This window comes from Triturus cristatus, chromosome 11, assembly GCF_964204655.1.
Source record: "Triturus cristatus chromosome 11, aTriCri1.1, whole genome shotgun sequence".
NCBI lineage: Eukaryota > Metazoa > Chordata > Amphibia > Caudata > Salamandridae > Triturus > Triturus cristatus.
This window is the reverse complement of record NC_140594.1, coordinates 561,562,252-561,575,122: the sequence shown is the minus strand read 5'-3', so window position 1 is coordinate 561,575,122 and position 12,871 is coordinate 561,562,252. Positions and strand designations below refer to the sequence as shown.

The window sequence follows — 12,871 nt, the reverse complement described above, 5'->3', positions numbered from 1 at the left end:
ATCCGCATCCTCCACCACTCCAGGAGAGCTGCTCGCACCGCCAGAGGTATGCACTCACCGCCTCCAGCAGTACTTCAGGGCTGGTGTACTCACCGTGGCGTCGGCCCCAGGGGTGGCACCCCTCCGTCCAGCCAGGGGCAGCTGGAGCTGTTGGTCGGGTGGGGCGGGCTGCGCCGCCGGTCTGGGACATTCGATGGGCCCCACTGCTGTAGCCGGGCCCCCGGGATCTCCGCAAGAGAAAGTGCCGCCGCCGTGACAACTTCGGTGCCACTCCTTCAGGACCAGGCCTCAGTCCCCGACAATACATAATGCCCCAGCCGCACACACACACACCCGCCCTCCTCGGGCTCCGCGGGCGCTACAGGACCCGGTCTGTCACTCCTGGGAGGCCGCAGAATACCGGAGCCTTCCACTCGCTCTGTGTTCTCGGCGGATTCAGCGACCGGCCTGGTCGAGTCCGGTACACATCGGGCAGCTGTCCCCGTGTTTGTGGGACGAATAATGTGGTTTGAGGCCGGGTGAGACGAAGCTTCTCCTTTACGCGGCCATCTCGCTTCAGCGTGAAGTCACGGCCCCCGAAATAATGTCTTTTAATCATTCGCTGGAAAGCCCATGAAGCGGAGATTGTTCCTTCGCGCCCTATTTTTGCATCCTCCAGGCGCAATGGTACCTCTTTATTTTGAGGTCTGTCACTCCCTTTTGGAGGTCTCTTACTGAGGAATTTGTGCGGCTCCTCCTAATACTCTGAAAGTAATCCTGAAAGATCTTTTTGCAAAAGACAAAAACCCCTGGTCGGACTTTGTGGAATGCCTACACTCAATTGGAAATCTTGATATGGCGGACTGGGGCACTTTTATCCATCAGTCTGGAATACTACAAACAGTGCTAAGGAAACAAATAAGACTTTTATCTATGCAGGACGATCTGGGCCTAATCCAAACTTCTGAAAGCAACATTCAGGTTATAATTAGCTCCTATATGGACAGATTAGGTCAGCCTTATTTAAATTGCGCACTGAATAAATCAATCATAAAAAAGATCCTGTCAGTTAAACTAATGGCTTTGCTATTAAAAGACATAAATGCCCCCTGGAAATCTCTTGCAATGGTTACCTCTTGTAGATTGTGCCACCAACATGAGGAAATTTCAGCTCATCTAGTCTGTATTTGTTCAATCTGATGTACGCACGCTGCACTTTATTAAAACCAGTTTTTTTAAAGTACGGGACTCGCACTTGTTCAGAAGCAATGGAACTTATTTTTAATTTTGAGATCCCAATGAAGATGGCAAGGATAGCAAAAATTGCACAACAACTCTAAAGGCTCCTAAGTAAAAGTCAAACCTTGGACTAAGGCAACATTGATGAAATTTAAATTATTGTTTTAATAGTGGAACATATATCCAGACTTAATGATTTTATCCTTTTTTTTTAATTGTATTAAATTGAAACTAATTAAATGAAATGACTTGTTAATGTTTTAAGTAAGATCAAAAAAGGTTTTTGAAAAACTGTGTATAGTTTTTGTAACAATTTTTATTAATTGAAACAAATAAAAAGAATTGTTCAATTACTTTTAAAATATTCTCCATCATTTCAAATTATAAAGCCTTTCAAAGTCATGTACATTATTACCATCTAACCAAAATCCCAGTGATTTCACCGAGTAGTCTGCAACATCTGCCCAGGTCTGGCTCTGGGTTTTTTGAGCCTCCCTGAATCTGATCCCATACTCCTCAGTACTAAATCCAAAGCCCTCGATCCGGGTACCCTACATGAGCTCATAGGATGTATCATATTTCTCATTGTGTTAGGAGTCTATCCTTGCACTTCCCTGAGAATATTTCCCACAGGATAGCACTCCCCAGCTTCCTGTGGACCAGTCTGCCAAGACAGGCTCTCTCAAATGCAGCGAACCACTTTGTGATCTAATCACCCTCAAAGAATTTTGGGACAGTCAATTGGGAGTTTGAGTCAAAAGATTCTACTTGCTCCCTATTAGGTCCCGCAGACCTAGCGTTGGAGCACGCATGCGCTCTTCGCTCTTCGAGACATATTGTGGTAGAGTGGATTTTAGAAATGGACTCGAAGCCCCACCCATGTTTCTTATTGAGTAGCGTCCTCATTTATGTTAAACGCTGGCTTCTAATTGAGACTCTGGCTTTTTTTGTTACTGCCCCGTCTCCTTTTAGCTCCGCCCTTTCGGATTGGATCGTTTACTCGCGGAAATTACTCGGTGCCTTTATGTTGTGTCCTAGCACTATTTTCTTTCACTCGTGTTTTGCAATAGCAGCCGCGTGTTTATTTTTGCATCGCGCTTTCACTCAAAGCGAATATGCGATGCAAATATAAACAAAGCGGCTGCCTTTGTCACTCGGCTTTGGCAATCGCAGGCGCATGTTTGTTGTTGCCTTGCGCTTTCAGTTAAAGAGCTTGTTTCGTTAAAGTGAAAAAACGATGGCTCAATGGCGATAGCTTGTTAGAAAATGGACACTGATGATGGGGACAATGGCGCCTGCAGCGCTGTGCGCTCTAAATTGTATGCCTTCTATTACTTTAATGAGCGCGGCGTCCGCTAAGGACACCGCGCTCACTTTATTTATTTATATTTAGCATTTCTGTTGAGCGAGGTGTCCACTTCAGGGCCACCACGCTCTGTTTTTTGGGGTGTTTTTTAAACTTTAAAACGGAGCCCGGCGCTGCTTGAAAGACCGCGTTCTGTTTCTTTATATATTTTTCAACTTTAACACCAAGCGCAGCCCCCGCTTCAAGGACACTGCGCTCAGTGTTACAGTTAGAAAAAAAACCCCACAAAAACAAGCATTAAAAATGCAATAGGTCTCGCCTTTTATTAAGTTAAAGCCATTTGCTTTGCTATATAATACCATTAGCAAAGCAAATGTCTTTAAAACTTAATCGAAGGCGAGACCTATTGCATTTTCAATGCTTGTTTTCTTGACTGCTTGAGGCAAACCCCATTTCTTGACAAAAAGATCACACTTCGTATGGGAGAAATGAAATCCAAGAACACAAAATAAGATCCCCTTTGGGAATGGTCCAGAAAAATAAGAACTCATCTGTAGCTAGAATTCTTCAGCACAATGTGCAACAAAAAAAAAAATTGATGTAGTTCTCAGGGAAGGTCCAGAAAACAAAATTAGAGTGCTGGTAAATTTCAGATTCACGTGCCTGATCTGGTCCCAGTAGTCAGTCTAGGAATGATTGTCAGACCAATTGCCCCCCTACCCCTTATACAAATGAATAATCAATTAAAGATCCAATAGTGGAGGCTACCGATTTAAATTTGAAGGAATGATCAAGGTTTTCGACCACAAAGCCTCACTAGCAAATTAAAGAACATTCTGGACAAGACTGATGATCCAATATCAATGTTTAGATAGCAAAGAGGTATGCAAACTTTGCTACCGTAAAAAGCCATGGAAATACAAGACTCAAAAGGTAAACTGTTATATTGTATTTTACCTAGGTTTTTAGGTACGCACATTGTTTCAAAGCTTAAGCCTCCAATAAACACTTTGCAAAACTGTTACTTTTCTCTCTAAAGATGATATATATAAATAAAATGCATTAGGAAGGCTAACACCAAGCACTGGAAATCGTTTGTTGTATCTTTTTTTTATCTAGCAGCAGTCAAATGAGCTTAAGCCCTGATCTGCATGTTAGTTTTAGGTGTAGGAAGAGCTGCTTAATATGAGAGTTCAAAGTCAAGTTCTAAGCACAATGATGGCAGTCAGATTTTTTTTCAGCACACCTAAAATTAAATGTATTCATTCACGTTTAGCGTGATGGGGGGAATCAAAGACAAAACTATGATGCCACGCTGATGAAAATGGAGCGTTTGAATACACGGTGCTGGGCGCATATAAGCGGTGTCTGAAAGTGTACAATATGATGCTCTAAAGCTGCAGGGGGCCTACATTGGAGACGCGTTTGGCTAGCGACAGATATTTCAGCGAGGGTCTGCCATTTCGTATTTCAATAGCAGACAGAACTCGGTAAGTGGCCTGTATAAGTAGGAAATAGTGCAGTAAGCGAGGAAAGATAGCTAGGGCATTGGCAAGACCTGTTGGCAGTAAAACTAATATATATAATCTCCCTGAACTCTGGCAGCACCCTGGATCAAAATAGTTGTCAATGTGTTCCTCCTCTCTACAAACCAGATCACTTTGTTTCAGCTTCCCAGTAGCAAAGATCAACACTACAGACTAACTGGAATTCAGGAAGCATTATAAAGCCGTCTCTCCCCTACCGAATTATGAAGGGCCTCCACAAGGAGCCGATTAACGATGTGAATTCCAATTAATAAATTGCAGCAACACGGCTAAGAGGAGCTCAACCCAATGAAACAGTACTGTGTTTTTTTTTTTTTTTAAGCATGACAGAATTGTTTACACCATTGGCCACTCCCATCAACAATACAATTCAAAACCATGCCGGCAATACTGAAGAGCCTGCTGCCCATGCGCACAGCACTTCGAGGCCAGGACATCAATCATATACGCTTTATAAATAAGCCTACAACATACATGGTAGTTGGTAATCAATGAGATTTGCCCACAAGGGCAGAGATACCGGATGACCCCGATTTAATTCAGTTTCGGTAGATTAACCACATGAACCCCTATTGTGCGACACCCAGGTCCCTATTTTCGGTACCCAAGAGTATAATTAGGCCAGGCCGAGACGCCGTAACACCTAGCCAAAGAGGCGGAGCACGCGAGATACGCACACTTTATCAAATATGTCTGCCTTTGCGGATTGCTGTCAGAAGAAACCGGCTACATGGCCCACTGATCACCAGGAGCTGAACGTATTGTCTTTGTGCCGTTACTCTTCCCTTCACACGCGACCTGCAAGTCACTCACTGCTCAACCAACAACACTCATCACTAGTACATAGAGCGCACTGAATCGTTTGGCTATTGTGCTGGCCGCATCATCAATCGGGGCTTACCTCTATCCTTCGTCTCTCCATATAACAAACATTTCCAATGCAATAGGTCCGTTTGCATTGCTTAGCTGTCCTCTTTCTATTTGTGCCTGGCTCCCCAGCAGTGCTTTAAGTGGATCGGGTCCTGCCGGTGCTCAGCACCCGCGTTTCTAAAAAGTAGGTGCTGAGACAGGCCCTTATTGGGCTCTCCATTTCTGCCAACACCCTCAGGATGAAAAAAAAACATCTTAACTCTGAAGCAGTAACACTCTTCAATGTCTTTGATGTAACTTTGAAGAGACTCGTTGTAGGTCTTTCATAGACTCCTAATTTCAGAACTGAAGCTATTTTTTATATTCTAAACCACAAACCCATAGTTGTTACTTATTTATCTTATGCTACTAAATAACTATCGACAAAGTCGATAGTCCTGGCTTGCTGTTACTTATTGTATTATATATCTGGATGCAATGACAGAAATAGCAACATACCAGTCAGACGGCACACTATGCTAAGCACAGTTTTTTTAGCTTCTGTTTTTTAAGCCACGCCCTTAATGACATAGGCCACGCCCCTTTGATACCTCCCCCCCCCCCCCTCCCCCGGCCCAGTTTTTTCATTCCACTTAAAGCCCCCCGGTATTGTCAGGGGTCTCAGGGACACCTTGTTGCTCTCTGCTTGCTATCGGAGGTTGGAGCTCTGGCTGGTTGCTCCCATTACTAGCAGGCACGGAGTGTGGCATGGGTAGGGGAGTAGTGCCGTGGCAAGGATGCAATGGGCCCTGGTGCCAGCAAGGAAAAGGCCCCCTTTGACTGCTGTTGAGGTAGAAAAACACAGCCTTCTCAGCTTTCAATGGGCCTCTCCGGACTCTGGACCCCGATGCCACTACACCTGCTGCACCAGAGTAGGAAGGGTGGGGTGGGGGTTGCAACTTTATTTGTATATACTTTGGTATGTGGGGGCAGGCGGGGCTTCTGTTTTGTTGCTCCTTTGTGCTTCACATAGTGAGTGGGAGGCATGAGGGGTTACTGCCCCTTTGCTGTTTAGTGCTTGAAATGGGCAGTTAGGGGTGGGGGGGACGGTGCTATCACTTTGGTGCTCAGTGCTTGAAATCTGCAGTTAGAGGCGGCTCGGTATCTGAAATGGTGAGTGGGTGGCAGGAGGGGTTGCTGCGCCTGCTGCTCTGCGCTCGGTGTGGGGGAGTAGTGGCTATCTCTTGCTGTCCCCTTGCTTGTCTATGCCTGGCTTGGACAGTGAGGTAGAGAATGGGCCTGGCTTCCCCTGCTGCTCTGTTCTCGGGCTGGATACAAATAGCATCAGGGGTGGATGTGGCCTTCCTCCCCTGTGCAGGCATAGGACGGGGCTACTCTTCCAACTACCCCCGACAAGCCAGACATAGGCAGAAAGAGAGCCAGCCCTTCAACCTCCTACTGCCCATGCACAGAGCACCCCGGCGTGGACCCAGCTCCTCCCGCCTCTGAGCTGATGGCAGGTGGAGGATTAAACAGCAATGTGAAAGCTGCCATCTGGCGCATCTCACCCCGCGCCCAACAGTCCGGAAAATCATTATTAATCGCCAGTCTTCACAAAGCACGAATACCAATTCTCAACCTGCTTCTTTGCGCTCCTAAATGTCAGCCATGTGAACCGAGGCACGTGCTGATGACGTATTTCTTAGAATTACTACACGTTGTTGAGTGAGACATCACAAATTATAATGTAGGTGACAGTCTAGTGCTGCCCGAAGCTCTCACAATACAGCTTGTTTTCAGCCATGGTGTGTTTTAAGACATAGCGCTTGCTCACCATTTTGCAATCTCGCAGCGCTGCAGTGTTTTGCTCAACTTGATAATACTCACGGTATCAGCTCCAGATAAATCCACTGGGGGTGCAAACTTCTGACCGCCATGAACTTAATTAATCGGCCCATTGAGGTGTCTTATTTGACCTTCGCTGCTCAGTTGCTGGCTGCACCCCGGAGTGCCCATATTCTGCTGGTTGTCTATTCTTTCCGCCCCTGGTCACCTGGGACTGAACAGGCCTCGTGCCATAGGGGGAGGGAGGCACAGCCTCAGGGACGTAGTACAACACCTGTGTCTTTTCTGTGCTCTCCTACTCAGTACTGCATTTCTGGGTGTCACGGAATCACTGCAGATTTACTGCTCCTCCTGTGCACGTGGAGCATCAGCGCTTCTGTACTCTGTACACTCAGTGCCTTCCCTGTACTCCATCGACCCTCGCCTATGTCCAGTAGATCACCTGTCCGTCTCCTGTACACCAGTCAACCAAAGTGTCTCTGTTGTGCTCCTTCAAGCCTCGGTGCTTGCAGATTTTCCTGTACTCCGAAAGTAGTACACATCAGTTTCTCTCCTGTACCCCTCTCAGCCCTGGTGTCTCAGATGTGCTCCTAGAAGACTCTGCGCTTCTCGTGGTGTTCTCAGTAGCCCATGTACTTACTCAGTGCAGTCACAGGGTTTTCCTGAACATGGTACATCTCCTGTACAACTTTCAGGGCCAGTAGACGCCTCGGTGCCTCTCCTGTACCCCAAGCATTTGCAATGCAATAGGTCCGATTGCATTGCAAATGCTTAAGTTTCAAAGTTAATTAAAAAACAAACAGAGCGCAGTGCACTCCAACTAGTACTGTGCTGAAAATGAAAACTAAAGAGTGCTTAGTGACTAATAAAAGAGGAAGTGTAACTCCGCCAGTAAACTATCCAATCCCGGTGGGCGGGGCTAAAAGGAGATAGGGTGGCAACAATCAGTGAGTGACATGCCTTGAGTGCAATCATTGCACTGCCTTTGGCATAATTCGTGACGCAAAACGACGCACACAAATCAAAAGTTAAGGCGGAGCTGGGATGAGGCTTCTGGAATCGTATCGATTCCAAGAAGCCTCGTAAGACGAGAGCAGCGCATGCGCTGCTCACGTCACGAGACCTAAAAACGAGCGCAGTTTCCTTGTAGTGGCGCCACGCTCAGTTTTAAACTTAAGCATTTGCAATGCAATTGAACCTATTGCATTGCAAATGCTTGTTAGTGCTATGGTGGTCCTCTATTCAGTTAGCGCCTGGTATTAGATCTGTTTTCACACCCATTACATGTCTGTTGAATGGGAAAAAAACACCGACATCAGTCAACCCCTGGGCCCATCTAAAATACACACGAGTCAGCGCAAGCTACCCTAATCTGTAATGGGTTCAGAAACTATTAGCGCTCTGCTTTCCTCTTGACATTTTTAAATATTTTGTTAGCGTGAAATCTATTGACTGTTCGGAGTTAAAGTTGTTGCGCACTGCTGGTCTGAACTTGCATATTTCAAAGGCAAAGTTGATTCTGGACAATACCGTCATAGTTGCTGTAGAATCTACACTACAAGGCTCACACATCTCACTTTCAAAGATGATGCAGAGTATGCTTTTTGCCAGGGTTAATGTTTATTTTTATGACATTCCTAGCTCACAAACAACAATAACTGATTAGGAGGACGAGTTGACTTGGTTAAATAGGAAAGTAATACACTTACAATTCCAGTCTTTGGGACTAAAGGTCAGCAAGGGGCAAGGGTCAGGTGAGTAAACTTCACCAGCAGTGGCACAGGGGCTGCCAGATGGAGTTTTGCCCAATGCTTTTTAATGAAGACTGGGAGTGCCTGGATCCACATTGTTAGCAGGTAGGTAAATTGGTCGCAGGAACCAAGCTTTGGGGGTAATGACCAGCACGGGGGGCCTCAAAGCAGCACCAAACATACACCACCAGGAGCACAGGAGTGGCCGGGTGCAATTTCAGCGTTGGGCGCCCAATGCTTTTCAATGGGGATTCTGCTTTTGTCCAACAGGCTGTAGGCATTGCACCAGAGGTTGCAGGAGGGAGACCAGTGATAGCAGAGGTAATTAGAGAGAGATGCAGTTTGTCATAAGGGCCCCGTGAATCTGAAAGAAACACGTTAGTTAGATTCCTCACCTTAGAATATCCCCAGGCGTCAGACTGGATCCGGAAGATTTTTCGTCAGCAATACCCCTTGCGCGTCGCTAGGCGTCGTCTGCGGCTCCGCGTCCGGCGTCGTGCGCCGGAATGACGTCGTCGGAGTACTTAGACGCCGCCCTCGCGCGCTGACGTCAGTTCTTCTTTTTTCCACGCCAGTAAGCGCAGATCCGGGAGAGCTACCCCTTTTAGTCTTTTTTGACTAAGTTTTTTGATCCTTTTTGATCTTGTCTCGACTCCGGTGCCGGTAGGATGCCTGGTTTTAAAGCCTGTGCTGACTGCAACCGCTTGATGTCGGTTACGGATCATCACCGCCGGTGCCTTTACTGTTTGGGCCTCGACCACGACGCGGAGTCGTGTTCGGACTGCAACGCCCTGACCTCGAAGGCTAGACGGGAGCGGTCCCGTAAGCTTCTCGAACTTCGCCACTCGGCTCCGCGCCACTCTCGATCCCGGTCCAGGAGGAGGTCCAAGGATCGGTCGCGGAGCCGCAGCCGACGTCCTCATCGATCGTCTGGCTCCAAGTCTTCGGGTAAGTCGAAGCACTCCAAGAAGTCCAAGAGGCGACACCGCTCTTCGGACTCCCCTCGCCGGTCGCGCGACTCGGCCGATGGTCAGGCTGGTTCCACCTCCGCGGCTCCAGCGGAGCCGCAGGCACCGCGCAAGTCCCCATACCCGCCGGTCCCTGGGACTGACGCGACGCCGGCGGAAGTCAGTGCCTTCCTCTCGGCCATGAGGAACCTGACTCCGACGTCGACGCCCACTGGCGCGCCTTCGGGCCCGGCCCCGGCGCCGTCGAAGGCTCCGGCCTCGACGCCGCAAGTGCCCGAGGGACCCGTTCCCGAGTCCCCGCCGACGCCGGTCGACCTAGTCACGCCTCCTCCGCCGGCGTCGACACCGGTACCACCTCCGACGCCAGCTCCGCTCGGCGTCGAGCCCCAGTCCAGCCCCGCTCCGGGCCCGGCGCCGTTACGGCGTCGATGGACGCCGCGTTCGGCGCCGCTGGAGACACATTATGTCTATCGTCCGGCTCCGATCCTTCCTCCTGCTTACCAGGAATCGGATGACTGGGGCGAATGGGTGGGGTCCAAGGATCCTATGGCCGTTCAGGCTCAGCTGTCACAGGACTGGGCAGATGAACTGGGGGAGGCAAGTGGTCTGGATACCTCTCCAGACACTGGATTCATCTCTCCTCCGACTGTGGCTTCGGAGGAGGGTGCTGCTTTCTCTGTGGTGCTGCGCAAGGCGGCCGCAGCCCTTGGGCTCGAGCTACCTGCCGTGGCTGTGAGGACTAACGTCCTCACTGAGGTGCTTCAGTCTGCAGCAAGCTCCACTGAGCCTTTGCTGCAATTCAATGAGGCCCTCATTGACGTTCTGCAGGGCACCTGGTCCAAGCCCTCCACAGTTCCTCCTGTGGACAGGAACGTCGCCAGGCGCCACCGCCCTGCTCCGGGCGACCCCAGTTTTCTGTCCCAACACCCTACCCCCGAGAGCCTGGTTATCCAGGCTTCTACCTCCCAATCCTCCTTCCCGACCGCTCCGCCGGACCGGGATTCCAAGAGACTGGAACAGTTTGGCAAAAAGCTGTTCTCCTCCCTTAGTTTGGGCCTGCGGTCCTTGAACACCGCCTGTCTCTTGGACCGTTATTCCCACTCTCTGTGGGATACGGTGGAGGACGTGCTGCCCCTGTGTCCGGAGGAGGTCCAGACACGACTTACCCAGGCTCTGGCCGATGGGAGGGATGCAGCACGACATGCTATCCGATGTGGGCTTGACACTACGGACTCGCTGGGTAGGGCGATTTCTACCAAGGTGGCGCTTAGACGTCACGCCTGGCTGCGGTCCACGTCCTTTTCGGGTGATGTCCAGAGCACTCTCATGGACATGCCCTTTGATGGCACTCGCCTTTTTGGTGAGAAAGCAGACAGTGCGCTGAATCGCTTTAAGGACTCCCGGGCTACGGCCAAGTCCTTGGGCCTCTCGGACCCGCGGTCGCAAACTTCCGCCTTTCCCCCCTTTCGTGGCCAAGGAAGGGGTGCCTCCTCACGTACGCCTAGCCACCAGCCACAGAACCAACCTGCGCGCGGACGTGGTTTCCGCCGAGGCGGTTCTGGAGGACGACGCGGTCAGCCCACATCCACCCCGGCAGCATCCGCCTCAAAGCCTTCCTAGTCCGAGCTTTCAGGCCCATTCCACGCCAGAGGGCGGCAGAGTTCGCCATCACCTGCTCCACTGGCGGTCCATCACATCGGACAGGTGGGTGCTGCAAATCGTCCGAAGGGGCTACTCCCTCCCCTTCGAGACGACCCCTCCAGCCATGCCACCGCAGCACCACCGTATCTCGGGGGATCATTTGAATCTTCTCCACGAGGAAGTTTCGGCCCTCTTGGCCAAGGGGGCCGTCGAGCGCGTTCCGAGCCCAGAAGTAGGTCGTGGTTGTTATTCCCACTACTTTCTGGTTCCAAAGAAGGGCAAAGGGGGCCTACGCCCTATCTTGGACCTCCGGAACGTCAATGCCTTCCTCCGGAAGGAGAGGTTCAAGATGTTAACTTTGGCTCAGGTTCTAGCTGCCCTAGACCCTGGAGACTGGATGGTAGCGTTGGACTTGCAGGACGCATATTTCCACATCCCCGTCCTGCCGGCCCACCGGCGTTACCTGCGGTTCACGGTGGGTCAAGAGCACTTTCAGTTTACCGTGCTCCCCTTCGGCCTTACCAGTGCCCCTCGGGTGTTCACGAAAGTGATGGCGGTGGTCGCAGCTCATCTGCGCAGATCAGGGGTTCCAGTCTTCCCCTATCTCGATGACTGGTTGTTGAAGGCGGGCTCGCCCCATGCAGTCGTCTCCCACCTCCAGACTACGGCGGATCTCCTGCATTTGCTGGGGTTTTCCATCAACGTGCCGAAGTCACACCCGAGTCCCTCTCAGAAGCTCCTCTTCATCGGAGCGGTTCTCGATTCGGCGCAGTTCCGGGTCTATCCGCCGGAACAGCCGGTCCGGGATATTCAGGCCCTGATTCCCATCTTTCGGCCTCTATCCTGGGTTTCGGTCAGGCTAGTGTTGCGGCTTCTGGGGCTGATGGCCTCCTGCATCCTACTGGTGCATCACGCCAGGCGGCGCATGCGGGCTCTGCAGTGGGACCTGAAGTTTCAGTGGGCCCAGCATCACGGCAACCTGTCCGACCATGTCTTGATCTCGGAGGGCACTGCACAGCAGTTGCAGTGGTGGCTCACGGACCGCGATTGGGTCACGGGCAAGAGCCTCTCCCTTCCCCAACCGGAGCATGTCGTAGTGACGGATGCGTCCCTCCTGGGATGGGGTGGCCATATGGGAGAGGCGGAGATCAGAGGCCTCTGGTCTCCGGCGGAGTCTCGTCTCCACATCAACCTGTTGGAGTTGAGAGCAATCCGACTTGCACTGAAAGCCTTCCTTCCCTCTGTCAGGGGAAGTGTCGTGCAGGTGTTCACGGACAACACCACCGCCATGTGGTATTGCAACAAACAGGGCGGGGGGGGTCGTGGACCCTTTGTCAGGAGGCTCTGCGCCTCTGGACATGGCTGCAACACCAGGGCGTCACCCTAGTGGTTCAACATCTGGCGGGCTCTCTGAACGCCAGAGCAGACTAACTCAGCCGCCGGTGCATGATGGATCACGAATGGCGTCTGAACTCCGAAGTGGCGCAAGGTCTCTTTCAGCAGTGGGGAGAGCCTTGGTTAGATCTATTCGCCACCGAAGAGAACGCGCAATGTCAGCAGTTCTGCGCGTTGGAATTTCCAAGGCGGCACTCGCTCGGCGACGCTTTTCGTCACGAGTGCAGTTGCGGTCTGTTGTACGCCTTTCCGCCTATACCACTTCTGCCCAGAGTGCTGAAGAAGATCAGGCACGACCGGGCCCAAGTCATCTTGGTGGCTCCGGATTGGGCACGAAGGTACTGGTATCCC

At 50.7% G+C, this 12,871-nt stretch overlaps 1 protein-coding gene across 1 annotated transcript in view; it reads left to right on the top strand.

The window, feature by feature from the left end:
- The window catches only part of U2SURP (U2 snRNP associated SURP domain containing), a 776,636-nt gene that overhangs the window by 134,013 nt on the left and 629,752 nt on the right, over nt 1–12,871 (top strand). The gene's annotated exons all lie outside the window — the stretch shown is intronic.